This window comes from Megascapheus bottae, chromosome 7 (assembly GCF_031878675.1).
Source record: "Megascapheus bottae isolate mThoBot1 chromosome 7, mThoBot2.hap1, whole genome shotgun sequence".
Lineage (NCBI taxonomy): Eukaryota > Metazoa > Chordata > Mammalia > Rodentia > Geomyidae > Megascapheus > Megascapheus bottae.
Genome location: NC_143515.1, coordinates 44734571 through 44750474, shown reverse-complemented (window position 1 = coordinate 44750474; position 15904 = coordinate 44734571). Strand labels below are relative to the sequence as shown.

At 37.7% G+C, this 15904-nt stretch overlaps 1 long non-coding RNA gene and 1 pseudogene across 1 annotated transcript; both read left to right on the top strand.

Moving 5' to 3' along the window:
- The first annotated feature begins 5131 nt into the window (after positions 1 to 5131).
- LOC150060721 (large ribosomal subunit protein uL30 pseudogene) lies at positions 5132 to 5847 on the top strand (annotated as a pseudogene).
- A 5495-nt stretch (positions 5848 to 11342) lies between these two features.
- LOC150060720 (uncharacterized) lies at positions 11343 to 14146 on the top strand. The gene is made up of 3 exons (XR_016536150.1): positions 11343 to 11664; positions 12071 to 12128; positions 13878 to 14146. It is a non-coding gene; the product is annotated as an uncharacterized LOC150060720 (long non-coding RNA).
- The last annotated feature ends 1758 nt before the right edge of the window (positions 14147 to 15904 follow it).

Sequence of the window (15904 nt, the reverse complement as noted above, 5' to 3'; positions counted from 1 at the left end):
CATGCAAAAAAGCAGGAGTAGCAATCTTAATCTCCGACAAAATTAACTTCTCAGGAAAATCAGTACATAGAGATAGAGACGGCCATTACATATCCATGTACAATCCATGCCCATAATATTACAGTTATAAACATCTACTCCCCCAACACGGGAGCACCCAAATTCGTCAAACAAACTCTTTTAGAATTACAGAACAAGATAGACTCAAACACAATCATTGTGGGAGACCTCAATACACCACTCTCAACAAATGACAGATCAACTCAACAAAAGTTAAGCAAAGACACCATCGACTTAAATGACACCATAGCCCAGCTGGGCTTAACAGATTTACACAGAGTCTTCCACCCAACGGCGAAACTTTTTACATTTTTCTCAGTAGCACATGGAACACACTCCAAAATAGATCATATAATAGTTCATACAGAAAACTTAAGCAGATACAAGGGGTCTGATATAATCCCATGCATCCTATCAGACCACAGTGGAGTCAGACTAATTCTGAACAATGCAGTCAAAGTCAAAAAACATTCAATCACATGGAAACTGAACAACACACTTCTGAATAACTCCTGGGTAACAGATCAGATCAGAAATGAAATTAAAAACTTCCTTGAATGTAATGACAATCAAGAGACATCACAAAGGAACTTATGGGACACAGCAAAGGCAGTTCTAAGAGGCAAATTTATCGCACTACGAGCACATATTAAAAAGACAGAAGAAGAGCATGTAAATAACCTTAAAAAACTGAAACACCTAGAGGAGCAAGAAAAAGTTAATTCTAAAACAGCTAGAAGGACAGAAATAACAAAAATAAAATCAGAAATTTCAGAGATTGAAATAAGATCTACTATACACAAAATTGACAAATCAAAAAGTTTGTTCTTTGAAAAAGTCAATAAAATAGACAGACCCTTGGCAAGATTAATCACAAAAAAGGAAAGGGGAGACTCAAATAAACAAGATTAGAGACCCCAAGAGAACAATTACAACTGATTCCCAAGAAATCCAGTCCATAATGAATAGGTACTACCAGGGCCTATATTCAAAGAAGCAAGAAAATCTAGTAGAAATGGATGATTTCTTAAATAAATATAGGCTACCCACACTGAACAATGAAGAGGTAAACACATTGAACAGACCAATTTCTTACAATGAAATTGTGGAAGCAATCAGGGAAATGCCAACCAAAAAAAGCCCAGGTCCAGATGGATTCAGTGCAGAATTCTACAAGACATTTAAAGATGAAATAACACCTATGCTCTTGAAACTCTTCCGAGAAATAGAAACAGAAGGAGCAATACCAAACTCATTTTATGAAGCTAATATTACTCTCATCCCCAAACCAGGGAAAGACCCAACAAAAAAAGAAAACTACAGACCTATCTCTCTAATGAACACAGATGCAAAACTCCTCAATAAAATATTAGCCAACAGAATCCAGAAACAAATTTAAAAAATCATACACTATGATCAAGTGGGCTTCATCCCACAAATGGAAGGCTGGTTTAACATTCGCAAATCAATCAATGTAATACATCATATCAATAGAGTTAAGGATAAGAATCATATGATAATTTCTCTGGATGCAGAGAAGGCATTTGACAAAATACAACATCCATTCATGTTGAAAGCACTAGAAAAAATAGGAATAAGAGGTAAATTCCTCAAAATAGTGAAAGCCATATATGAAAAACCTACAACCAGTATTATACTAAATGGTGAAAGACTGGAACCATTCACCTTAAAATCAGGAACTAGAAAGGGATGCCCACTCTCTCCACTTCTCTTCAATATAGTGCTGGAACCCTTAGCCAGAGCAATAAGGCAAGAAAAGGACATCAAAGGGATTCACATAGGGAAAGAAGAAAGTAAACTATCCCTATTCGCAGACGACATGATCCTCTAATTGAGTGACCCAACAAACTCCAATCCCAAACTTCTAGAATTAATAAACCACTTTAGCAAAGTGGCAGGATACAAAATCAATCTTCAGAAGTGAGTAGCCTTCTTGTACACCAACAGTACACAAACAGAAGGCCAAATCAAGAAAATGATCCCATTCGCAATAGCCCCCAAAAGAATAAAATACTTAGGAATATACTTAACCAAAGATGTAAAGGAATTATTCAATGAAAACAATAAAAGCCTAATGAAAGAAATTAAAGAGGACACTAGGAAATGGAAAGACATCCCATGCTCATGGCTAGGGAGAATCAACATCATGAAAATGGTTGTACTGCCAAAATTGATATACAAATTCAATGCAATCCCCATCAAAATCCCAAAGACATTCTTTACGGAAATTGAAGATATAATCCAAAGATTCATCTGGAACAAGAAAAGACCTAGAATAGCCAAAACAATTCTAGGCAAAAAGAGCAATGCTGGTGGTATTACAATACCAGATTTCAAACTCGACTATAGAGCCATAATAACAAAAACTGCTTGGTACTGGCACAAAAACAGACCAGAAGATCAGTGGAACAGAATAGAAGATCCAGAAATAGAACCACATACCTATAGTCAACTTGTATTTGACAAAGGAGCCAAAAATATACAGTGGAACAAACACAGCCTATTCAATTATTGGTGCTGGCAAAACTGGACAGCCACATGCAGAAAACTAAAATTGACCCTAGCCTTTCGCCATGCACAAGCATTAACTCAAAGTGGATCAAAGACCTCAACGTCAGACCGGAAACCATGAAACTGCTACATGATAAAGTAGAAGAGACACTGGAACTCATAGGCACAGGCAAAAGATTCCTGAACAGAATCCCAGGGTCACAACAGATTGGAGAGAGACTCGATAAATGGGACTACATAAAAATAAAAAGTTTCTGTACAGATAAAAACATAGTTTCAAAAGTAGATAGACAGCCAACCAACTGGGAAAAGATATTCACCAACAATACATCTGACAAATGCTTAATATCTAGTATCTACAGGGAACTCAAGAAACTAATCCCCCAAAAACCCAATAAACCATTCACTAAATGGGCAAGGGAACTAAAGAGAGACCTATCAGAAGAAGAGATTAAAATGGCAGAAAAACATATGAGAAAATGTTCATCATCTATGGTCATAAAGGAAATGCAAATAAAAACAACCCTAAGATACCACCTTACCCCAACAAGAATGGCCAAGATTTTGAACTCAGACAATGACAGTTGCTGGCGGGTTTGTGGAGAAAAAGGAACCCTACTACACTGCTGGTGGGAATGTAGACTAGTTCAGCCACTCTGGAAAGCAGTGTGGAGGTTCCTTAAAGAACTGAAAATAGACCTTCCTTATGATCCCGCCATACTACTTCTGGGCATCTATCCTGAACAGCATGACCCAGGATATTATAAAGACACCTGCTCAGCTATGTTCATCTCTGCACTATTCACAATAGCCAGGCGATGGAAACAATCCAGATGCCCTACTGCAGATGAATGGATACAGAAAATGTGGTATATATACACAATGGAATTCTACATAGCCAACAGACAAGATAAAATAATGGCATTCACAGGGAAGTGGATGAATCTAGAGCGAATCATGTTGAGTGAGACAAGTCAAGACCTAAGGAACAAAAGGCGCATGGTATGCTTGATATGCGGCTATTAAATCCAAAGAGTACAAGAGCGAGGACTCAATAACTGCATACCCAAAGCTATGGACATGGTAATGGAAATACAAACATAACTATATAGACATAAAAACCTATGACTCTATAGACATAATGTTTTATTTCATAAATTGATATGTTTCTATGACATACAAACCCTTAGCCTAATTTTGATTAAGTTCTAAATACTAAGTCCCAGAGATTGTAATTAGAGATTCCTCCTTGAACACTTGTTTGTTAAACTTATCATTTAAAATATGATGTAAACAAAAGCCATATAATGAATGATTATTGTTCTTAAGGTACTATGTTATCTCTCATCACTTTTGCTGTCCCTTGGTTATCTCATATTGTTACACTATCTCACTTTGTTACCTGATATATCGGATATATTTGTATTTGGTTATCTGAAATTGGATAGGGAAAACAAGATGAGGAGTGGGGGTGGGGGGGAGGGAAATGGGGACCAAGACATGTGAAAGGGTATCAATGTATGGGAATTAATGCACCATCTATCTGGCAAATATCATGTAACACTTCTATTAATTACAATAAAAATATATGAAAAAATATGGGTACTAGAAGTGCTTTTGGTAAGAAAAGTATGATGTGAAATAAAGATATCATGAGAGTTGCTGTGTCTGTCACGGCTGCGCTGGCTTCACGATTGTACTACAATATCCCTGTCATGCTGTTAACGATCTTCTTGGGACCAAAAGTGACAGGTGTAAAATGATTTTTTTAATGTCATACTTGCTTTTCCTTGTAAAGGAAAGTCTATGAGGACTTCAGAGGAAGCCAAAAAATATAGTATTCTTGTAATCCAAGTCAACCCAGATCTACTGTGCACAGTCATTATTACCTTTTCCTACCTCTCTTAAATGCCATGACTTTTTAATCCAATATAATATAAAAAGCTCCAGGTGATTTCAACAGTGCTATAAAGCATTTGGAGAGGCTCTCAGAGCTGTAAATGGTTACCATCTTTCTTAAAGCCATCTTCTGAAATCTCAGAACTATTTCTGTTCTGGTTTTAGAAGATGCATTTATTGTTCGCACCCATCTCTTTAAAAAAAAAAATCACCCAAAGTGGTAAATTCTGTTATGTACCATTAGAGGTGTCTACACAGGGAGTTGAAAAGAGAAATTGGAAGCTGGGTAATGATGGCTCACACATGGCTATTCAAAAGGCTGAGATCAGAGTATCATGGTTCAAAATCACCACAACTAGAAAAGCCCCTGAGACCTTATCTCCAACGAATCAGCAAAAAGTTGGAAGTAGAAGTGTAGTTCAAATGGTAGAGTGCTAGCTTTGGGAGAAAAAGCCAAAAGGGAACTAGAGGCTGTGAGCTCAAGCTCCAATAATGACATATACATACATACATACATACATACATACATACATACATACATACATACATACATGCATACATACATAAATGCATACCTACATAAATAAATAAATAGATAATAAATAGCAATTGTGCACATGTGCTAACTTCCTCTTTTCCTGCTGGAACTCTGGAGGATGCCGAAGAGAAGATAAAGGTTTCTGCTGTGCCAGAAATCCTTATGAAAAAAGTGAAGGAATTTTGCTGAGCTGAAATAAAGCACCTGACAAAGAAATGTGCCCAAACTATGCTTTGAAAGGCAAGAAGGAAGCTCATCTATGAGAAGGCTAAGCACTATCACAAGGAATAGAGGCAAATCTGAATGGCTAGAATGGCCAGAAAGGTGGGAAACTCCTATGTACCTGCAGAGTCTAAATTGGCATTTGTCATCAGAATCCGAGATAGCAGTGGTGTGAGCCCAAAAGTCTGTAAGGCTTTGATTAAGAAGCTGAGGATTGTGGAACTATGTATTGCATGGGAGAACCCAAACATGAAGTCAATCAATGAGTTCCATCTACAAGCCCGGTTATGGCAAAATCAGTAAGAAGCAAATTGCCTTCACAGATAACCCTTTGATGGCTTGATCTCTTGGTAAATATGGCATCATCTACACAGAGGATCTGATTCATGAGAGCTATACTGCTGGAAAACACTTCAAGGAAGCAAATAACTACCTGTGACCCTTCCAATTTGTCTTCTCCACGAGGTGGCATGGAGAAGACCACCCACTTTGTAGAAGGTGGAGATACTGGCAACAGGGAGGAAGAGATCACTAGGCTTAATCAGAGCGATGCCCTGAGGTGTCAGCAAGGCTATTTTTGTAACTGGGTCTGCTAATAAACGGTGATGCTGGCAAATTAAAAAAAAAAAGAGCGATTGTATACCAGCTTTTCAATTTGAAAATCACTATGATTTCATAATTGTGAACAAAAATCTGAAAAAAATGTATGTGTTTAATTAGAGATAAGCATCTCAACAATTTTTCTGCCTAGGTTTTCTTCCTTTTCTTCTAGGTTTTCTTTTCTTTCTGATGTTCAGATCTCAGCCTCCTGATTGGCTAGCATTACAGGCATGAGCCACAGGCACCAGCTCAGAATTTTCTGTGTGTGTCATGATGAGGATTGAACCCAGGGTCTCACACATCCTACACAAGCTCTCTTTCTTAAATAAACTATGTTACTCTGCAATTAGTCTTGAGCAATGTTTTGGCTAGTTGGATGATGTGTAACAGAGGGAAGGAAGCTTTCTTGGTCAACTATTAAGACATATTTAATTGAGATCATGTCACTCTGGAGCAAAATCAGTACTCATGCAAGGAAATCAAGTAAAAGAGTAAAAAAAAGTCACTTGAAGAAAGTAATGAAAATAAAAACAATTATTACACTTGAAATGCTAATCCATGTCTAATTACTATTAGACTCTACAGAAAATATGCTCCCATTATTTTTATCAAATAGGTGATTGGACATGTCCCTTGGTTCATTATTATTTTCTAATAGCTGTTTAATTGTTTATTTTCTGGTTTACAAGTCAACAAATTATTCTTCGCAGACATTATGGTTTTCTCCTTTTGTTTGGGTATGTATATTTAAAATAGTATTATTTTACAGAATGATTAAAAGTTCCCAATGATGACAGATGATGGGCAGTGTTAGAAACCATTCTTATTTAAAGAATATGAGACTAAATGGATTCTCTTTCTACTTCCACTAATTCCATTTCTGTTTTGACCTATTGGAGCTTGAGTTCAGGGACTTAGATGTCCAAATGCCCTGCCACTTAACCCATGCCCCCAGACCCACGAATTACATTTATGACAGTAGTTTCCACTTTCCACACCCCAAAAAATTCTAACTAGAAAAACATTATAGGAAAACCTAGCCTTTTATAAAACCAAAATTTCTGGAAAATAGGAATTTAATATTTACTTAATGTCCACTTGGACCACTATAAAAATATAGGAAGAGGGGCCGGGAGTTTGGCCTAGTGGTAGAGTACTTGCCAAGCATGCACTACGACCCAGGTTTGATTCCTCGGTACCACATACATAGAAAAAAGCTGGAAGTAGTTCTGAGGCTCAAGCAGTAGGGCTCTAGCCTTGAGAAAGTCCATGGACAGTGCTCAGGCCCTGAGTTCAGGACTGGAAAATATATGTGTGTGTGTATATATATATATACACACATAGAGAGAGAGGGAGAGAAAGAGAGAATGAAGCATTGAGTTAAAAGATCCAGAGCCAACTAAAAACTATAAGCTCGTGGCAAGACACAAAATCAGTCCGCAAAAACACAGAGAAGTCTTTCTTTACATGAAGGAAAAACAAGCCATAAAGAAAACCTATAAGTAATTCTATTTACAATAGCCTCTATAAGAGTAAAGCACTTAGGACTACACTTAATCCAAGAGAAAGACATGGGTACCAAAAGTTACAAAACACTTCTGAACAAATTAATTTACACATTATACATGGAAAGGTATCCCCTATTTCATGAACTGTGTCTTAATATCACACAGATATCGACATTATCCACAGCAATCTACAGACTCAACACAACCTGACAGACACTATGACAACTTGTTTTGTAGATGTAAAGAGCTCCATCCTAAAATTTATATAGATTTTCAAAAAAAACTCCAAATGACCAAACCATTTTTTGCTTTAAATGGAACACATTATATTTCTCACTTCCTGATTTCAAAACATATGACAAAGCTACAATCATCAAAAATAGTGTAGTCCTGGAATAAAAAAAAATAGACACACATGACCAAGAAAATAGGATAAACAATTCAGAAGTGAGTCCTTGAATCAAGTGACTGAGTATCCTTGGTGGTACTGAGGCTTCATTCAAGGCCTGAAACGGGCTGGGAAGGTTTTCTACACCTGAGCTAGTCTATCAGCTCCTTTGCGAGCTGGTTCTTGTTGAGCTAGCATCTTGCTTTATACCTAGCTGGCCTAGAATGTAATCTTCCTACTTGTGCTTCCTCCTATCCAAGATGTCAGTATGTGTCACTGTCCCCAGCTCACAGATGAAGACTGACACCTGCATACTGATGGAGATGGAATCTCCAGAACATTTACAACCTGGCTGATCATGAACCACAGTCTCCTAACTTGTGCTTCCTCCATAGCCAGGATTACAGTCTTGAGCCATGGTAGCTGACTCAGGTGACTTTTAATGAGGGTGTGAAAAACTTTCAAAGGGGAGAGGAGAAGAGCAGTCTGCACCACACATTATGATAGAAAAAAAAGTAGACAAAGATAAAAAAAAAAGTTGGTTCTCTCAAATAGCACCATATAAAGCTTCACTCAGAATGCATCAACAACATGTAAGAACCCAAACTCAAACAGCTCTTAGAAGAAAAGCAGGAAAAGATCCACAACAAAACATGAATCGGACTTTATGAAAACTCATACCCCTTTTTGTGCATCAAGAACACACTCAAGAGAGAGGAATCAATTCCGGGGAAAGGAGATATTTGCAGACCATATGTTGTAGAAGGTACTCATATTTTCAATATAATATCATAAAAAGAAGCAATATCATTAAGAAGTAAATATCATTGGGAAGTAAAAGATTCAAGTAGATGTTATTTCTCCAAAGATGTATAGATAACCAGTAAGCCTGTGAGATGTTTCCATGTCATTAATTATTAGGAAAATGTCAATCCACAATGAGCTACTACCTCATGCTCATTCAGATCTCTATTCTTTCTAAAACAGAATGTTTAAAAAAATGTGAAAAATGATGAGCCTTTTCTGTTGCTGCTTGGAATATAACACAAGATAGATACTATCAAAAATGGAAGGCAGTCCTCTCTTTAACAAATAAAACATAATGAGCATCTGACCCAACTATTTCACTTCTGAGTGCAGACCCCAAAATGGAAATTGGGGAGTGGCACGTATCTGAATTCTCATCATTTAGGAAACAGAGGCAGAATACTGTGAGCTTGGAGCCAGTCTAAATTACATGCTGGGGTGCAGGCCACTCTAGCTACAAAATAAGCAAAGAAACAAAGTCTGATATCTGGTCACTAATGTCCCAGCAGCGCCATTCATATTTATCATAAAGTAGAAATGCCCTAAACCCTCAGCAGCGGATGAATAGGTAAACAGTGAATTTTTAAAGGGAATAAATTTGTGACAATGTGCTATAAAATATCTGAATGTGAGCCTCAAAGATATTGGGCTAGGGAGATAATTCAGACACTAAAGGACAGGTATTATGTTACTGTACTTATAGGCAGTAGTTAAAGTTGTCAAATCCTCAAGAGCAAATACTGGTAGTTTCTAGGAGCTGGTAGAAGAAAGGAAAGAATTTGCTTTCAAAGAAGGGTTGCTTGTTTATATGTTATTAGTTGTTCATTCATTCACTCACTCATATTGTGCTAGTACTGGCATTTGAACGTGAAAGCTCACATTCAAATGTGGCTGGCACTCTATTGCTTGAACTCCACCTCCAGATCTGGCTTTATTTGCTAGTTTACTGAAGATCGAGCATCTCAGATTCATCTTCCCCAGGGTGACTCCTGTGCTCTTGCAATCTCAGCCTCCTGAGTAACTATGAATATGGGAGTGAGTCACAAAGCTCCTGGCTCTGAGTTTGTTTGGAGACTTTGACATGAATCTCACTATGTTGCCCAGATAGGCTTCAACCTTGAATTCATGGGCTCACGTAATCTCCCTGGGTCAGCCTCTTCCATGTCTGGACTACAAGTGTGTGTCACTGCACTGACGTGACCATGGCTATTATTGTTTATGGGTATAGAGCTTTAGTGTATAAAGATGAGAAAAGTCTAATGATGGATTTTTGGTGTTGCTTGTATATGCCTGTTCATGTACTGAATGCCAATGGATTGTAAACTTAACAGAGTCTTATGCATACATTTCATTATACATTCTACCATCATCTAAAAATATAACTGAAGTATTCAAGGTCAGAGATTATGCCTCTCTCCTTTCCTATACATGGGAGTGGTGAATGGCTCACACTTGTAATCCCAGAGACCTGGTTCGGAGGATTGCAGTGTGCAGATGGAATAGACCAGGCCATAAAACTTAGCAAGATTCTCCATACTCACAAATAAGTCAGCTGAGCTGCTACGTCCTTGATCGACTACGCAGAGAACAGGTGGGAGGATTGTATGCCCAAGACTGATCCCAGGCCAAACACAGCTAAAGGTACAATGCAGTGCTAGAGTGCTTGTCCAGTTATCCTGAGACCTTGAGATCTGCTACTGGAAAAATAATTAAAAGTATGTATGGAGAAAGAGGAGGGTGTGAGGGTGAGAGGAAGGGAAAGAGAGACAGAGAGTTAAGACAAGGAAGGAAGTGAAGGAGGGAGGGAGGATGGAGGGTGGGATGGAGGGAGGGAAAAAACATGGACCACACTTTAAATCAATCTTCTTTAACTTACCATTTATCTAAGTGGCAGCTACTAACTTTTTGAGAACAGCCGTTCGCTATCAAAAAATGTCATTTATAGCAATATTTATCTTAATACTGGACAAGAAGAATAAATACGCAAGACATAAAATAAATGTTTAGTCGGATGCTGACAGATGTGTGGTATTCTGCCCCGCTCACTATTATTCACATCCCAGAGCTTAGCAAAGCAGCCCACACGGTTCTTCACGCTCCCCAGTGATGGGCTGAGAGCCCTCCAGCAGAGGGATTTCAGCAGTGTACCTCACAGAGTGACACTGAACCTCCAAGAGACTGTAAGAAGATGCACGAAAATCATGGATCTATATAAAGGAAGACATCTCGCAGCAAATAGTGATTAAAAAATATATTAGAAGATAAAGCATAAAAATAATTAGAAAAAAATCAGTGCTTTTATTCATCACAAATAATATTTCTCAACATTCACTTTTCAATAGCAAAGCACATTTCAAAAGACAATACACAGGAGCCTGCGGAGATGGAATTCAAATATGCAGGTATTGCCAGACACAAAGAAACTTGCCATGCAAAAAAAAGAGAAATAGAATATTTCAAGATGACACTTAAGCTGGTGGAAATAACTCAAACGCTTATGCAGTTCTAGAATGATTGCTTACACCACACCTTATGGGCAAGGAAATCACTACTCAACATGGGATTTGGATTCCTGGTTTACTCAACCTGGACAGGATTTCCTAGAGAGAACCAAAGCTCCACTTAAGGATGCCAGACACTGAGTGAAGAACTGAAAGTACCTAGGAAGCACTTGTAAGGTCTTCACCTGCAGAGAGCTCTGGGCAAGAACCTTTCTGCCATGCACTTCTTCCCTAGGGCAGCAGAGGGCACTGCAGCTCCACGAGAGACAGACCTTCTCGCCCTCAGCTGGCTGGCTGATGCTGATGGCTTTGCTGTCTAAAGACATGAACCCCAGACCAGCGAATTCTCCCTGCTCCTACAACCACATTCCACTCAAAACTTCTTCCTGGTTCTTAGGAACCGTTAGCTGACTCCAACGAAGAAAACTGACTCACGAGTGATGGGTAATTGTGGAGCCTTACTACACAGAAGGCTGCTTGAGGCTTAACTAACTCCTCTCAGGCTGCAGATTCCAAAAACTGATTGCAAATGTCTGTAGCAGAAACAGTGGAAGATTAACCAATGGCTCCTGAAGTCAGCAAGCCCAACGCAAGATTCATGGAGAAATAGTAAGTTACAGTCAAATACCAAACAGGCAGCCAAACTGAGCTGTTTCTCCCGGTCTCAATAAAAGGCACATAAGAGCCAGGTGCAATGGCTCATGCCTGTAATCCTAGCTACTCAGGAGGCTGAGATCTGAGGGTGGTGGTTCAAAGCCAGCCTAGCTACTAAAGATGATAAGACTCTTATCTCTAATGAACCACTAGAAAACGGGAAGTGGGGCTGTAGCTAAAGGGTAGAATGGTAGCCTTGAGCTGAAGAGCTCAGGGACCATGCCCAGGCCCAGAATTCAAGCCCCATGATGGACAACAACAAAAACAAAACAAGAAAAGGCACACAGGTGAAGAGGAGAAGGTGGGGTATTCTTGGCAGACACAAAAAGCCCACCCCAAACTCCCCATCATCCTATTTCAGATATGTACAGAAACTTGTGAGGCTAACACACCATGCAAATAAATGACGCTGCCTTCTTGTGAGTTGCTCAAAACAATCTGAAAATACAATAAATGAAAGAGGAAAGTTAGCATGAGGTTTTCTGCTCTTTCCTTCCTGAGCCCATTCTGCAGTTAGCTATTTAAATGGCTCAGGTAGAATTAAGAGAAAAGCCCAGATGAGATGTTTCTTGTCGAGGCTCTTTTTTTTTTCTTTTTCTTTTTTCACAGTTCATTTTTTCATGTATTTTTATTGTAATTAATAGAAGGGTGACATTATATTCAACAGATAGACGGTACATTACTTCACAAATATTGATATCCTTTCTAACGTCATGGTCCCCATTTCCCTCCTCCCCCCCTTGCTCATCTTGATTTACCCCCTTTCCCTCTCCTATTTCAAATGACCAATTAAGCATATATAAAATATATCAGATAACAAGGTAAAATATTGTAACAATATGAGATAGCCAAGGGACAGCAAAAGAGATGAGACATAACATAGTACATTAAGGAAAACAATCACTCGTTATATGGCTTTTGTTTCCTTATACTGGAGGTCCTTTCATTTAGCATCATACTATATGGCCTTATGTATCTAGATTTTGTTCTAGGCTCTTCATTCTATCTCTGAGGGTAGGAGTCTAGAAAGCCTTCTCTGGAGGTCACTCAACAAAGACTTTCTTCCTTTCTTCTCTGCATTCTGCACACCCCAGCCTTTGTCCTTTCCTCATAGTGCTGTGGTTATCTAATCTACTTCAGTCAACATGATATATGCGTTCTTTCTTGGCCAGCCAAGCATCACAAAACCTAAGACAGCCATTCACGTTTGAATCTATATGAACCAGTATATGATGTGTATAATCTTTATGACTTGGGCAATATTCTGAAATTTATAATGAATTAATCTCACTTTAATTACCTGCCCTTATAAGTCCTCTGATATGCCTTAAAATAATAATGAGCTAGGTTCAAATCCTGATTCGGAAATTATTTTTAATCAACATGATCTGGAGATACATCTTAGAATTTTATGTACTCAGGTATAAAATAAGGCTAGAGAATGATTGTATTTCATGATCATATTAAACAACAGCCATAGTCATCAACATCACATATTCCCCTGATTCAAGAAACAACTTCATTGTTATACAAGTTTTGTAAAACACTCATTGACAAATGTTACTTTCATCCAAAGTATTTTCATTTTGGGGACCTGGGAAAAGGTCAGATTGTTCATTTTCTTCTCTCTTCATTGGAGGAAATAAATGATAGGGAAGAAGAAAGAAAAAGGGAGGGAGACAGGGCGGGAAGGAGAAGAGGAGGAAAGGCAAATATATTCAGCTATAAACTGTGGCTCACTTCACTGAAAATTCTAGATGCAGACTCATCTATTCATATCAGTGAACAAAAAAATGTTTTCTGGTGTCTCCAAAAAGTGAACAAGTATTCCTAATGAGGACCAAGAAAGAACAACCTGACTTAACAGGACTGCGGAGCCGCCCGTGTGCGGAGCACTCAGCATTTCTAAATCAAACTGCACGTCTAGGTTTCTTTCCAAATAGTATATTGATTACTCACAGCCAAATTGTGGTCTTTCAAACAGCGTGTTCCTTTATCATCATGGAACCAGCAGTCTCAGATTCTATAATTGAGAGCTACATAGTTTATAGGCATTGGTATTCCGAATAAGACTTTTTAGTTTGAAGCAGAATAATGATAGATGTGTGTGGAGCTGGTTACTTACTGGGGAAAAAATATTACATTTCAAGTTTCCATATTTTTGCCAGGAGAAATAGCATCTTATGCATCCTTTCAGAAGAGAGAAGAAAAATATTTCCGTCTGCCACATCAGTTTAGAAGATTAATTCCAGAAATACTTTGATGGTATTTTCTAAAGAAATATTAATAAATTTACCCCCTGTTTCCAGCAGAATTATTTGTTCCATAATGCACACACATGCATATCTATCTCTGTCTATTAATCTACCTACCTCAGGCTATTACTCAGTCAACAATGCTCAATTAATGAATTGTAAATAGAGGTCACAGGGATGAGTCAACCCAGTTTTTCATGATGAGTCCTGATATGTCCTACTAAATAAAATAAAAGTAAATCTATATATCTTGGCTACATTTACTATTCTTTTAAGATAGAAGTCTTCTAGTCTTCATTAATTTTATTTCATGTCCATTATTTGAGAATATTAGTAGGGATGAATCTGACCTTTTATTATTTCTAGTGCTCATTTAAATACCAATCATGAGGTAAGTCTTTATTTTTCATTAAATATTTTAGCATACATTTAAAGAATAACTGTTTAATAATTAATAATGGTACAAACATACAATACCCTGCACTCATTTTTGTAGATTCTCTTAACTTCTTGATTCACTTGTCATTGAAAGAAAAGACCAAAACCTTTCCTGAAAAGTTTGGCAATGTGTAGAACTGAAGAGAAGGTCTCTAAGCAAAACATAATTTGTTAAAACACAAATGACAGGCTGGAAGTTTTGCCTAATGGTAGAGTGCTTGCCTTTCATGCACAAAGACCTCCATACCACATACTTAGAAAAGCCGGAAGTGGTGCCTGTGGCTCAAATTGCAGAGCACTAGCCTGGAGGAAAAAGCCCAATTACAGTGCTCTGGCCCTGAGTTCAAACCCAAGACTATCAAAAATTTAAAAAGAGGAAAAAGAAAAAAAAAGAGGGAGGGAAAGAGTCCCCACATCGGAAGGCAAGCAAATATCCTTGGATGGTGCACTCATTTGAAGAGAGAACAAAAAACGAATTTGCAGTTTTATTTGGGGAACATGGCAGATATGTTTTTATTATCATAGACTAAAAGAATATGATAAGATATTATGGAAAGTGAGAGATTACTTATTTTGAGATTGTTTATTTAAGATCCATACAAAGTATCTTTCAAAAGGTATGAGATCTTAAGGCTCTAGGAAGAAACAATGTGACTCTAACCTCAATGCATCAAATTGTTAATGGTTCAATCTTTACTTTTCAAGTTCAATAAGCAAAATGATTGATTTGCCTTATATAGAGAAGAAAGAGCTTCTTAAGTGGGTGGAGTGACAGAATAAATTGTCAGATGTGTGAACTTAAAATGTCAACTTTTTTTTGGAGAATGTGATATATGAGCCTTAGAGAATTCTACTTAGGGCACTGGATGTCATTAGCTTACAAAAGAAAATAGATCCAGTAACTCCTGGAGATTGAACAACAAACACATTGTTGAATCACCAATGGGTCATGAAGGAGATCAGAACAGAAATTTAACAGTTTATGACATTTAACAAAAAGGAGCACACAAAATAGAAGCTCCTTTGGGACACAGCAAAGGCAGTACTCAGAGGAAAACTTATAGCTCTGAGTGCTTACATTAACAAATTGGAAAAATCACAAACCAACAATTTAATGTCGCACCTTAAGCTCTTGGAAAAAGAGCAACAAACCATACCTAATCCAGAAGAAGGAAGCAAATTATTAAAATCAAAGCAGAATTAAATGAATTGGAGTCAAAAAAACTATAGAAAGCACCAACAAAAGAAGGAGTTGGTTCTTTGAAAAAATTAATAAAATTGACAGACCCTTAGCTAATCTTATAAAAAAAAGAAGAGAGCACACCCAAATAAACAAAATCACAGATGAGAATGGTAATATCAAGACAAAATTTACCAAGATCCAGAACATCAAAAGGGAATATTTTTCAAACCTTTATGCCAACAAATTTGAAAATCTAGAAGAAATGGATCAATTTCCAGCCAATAGTAACATACCCACATTGAACCAAGAAGACCTAATC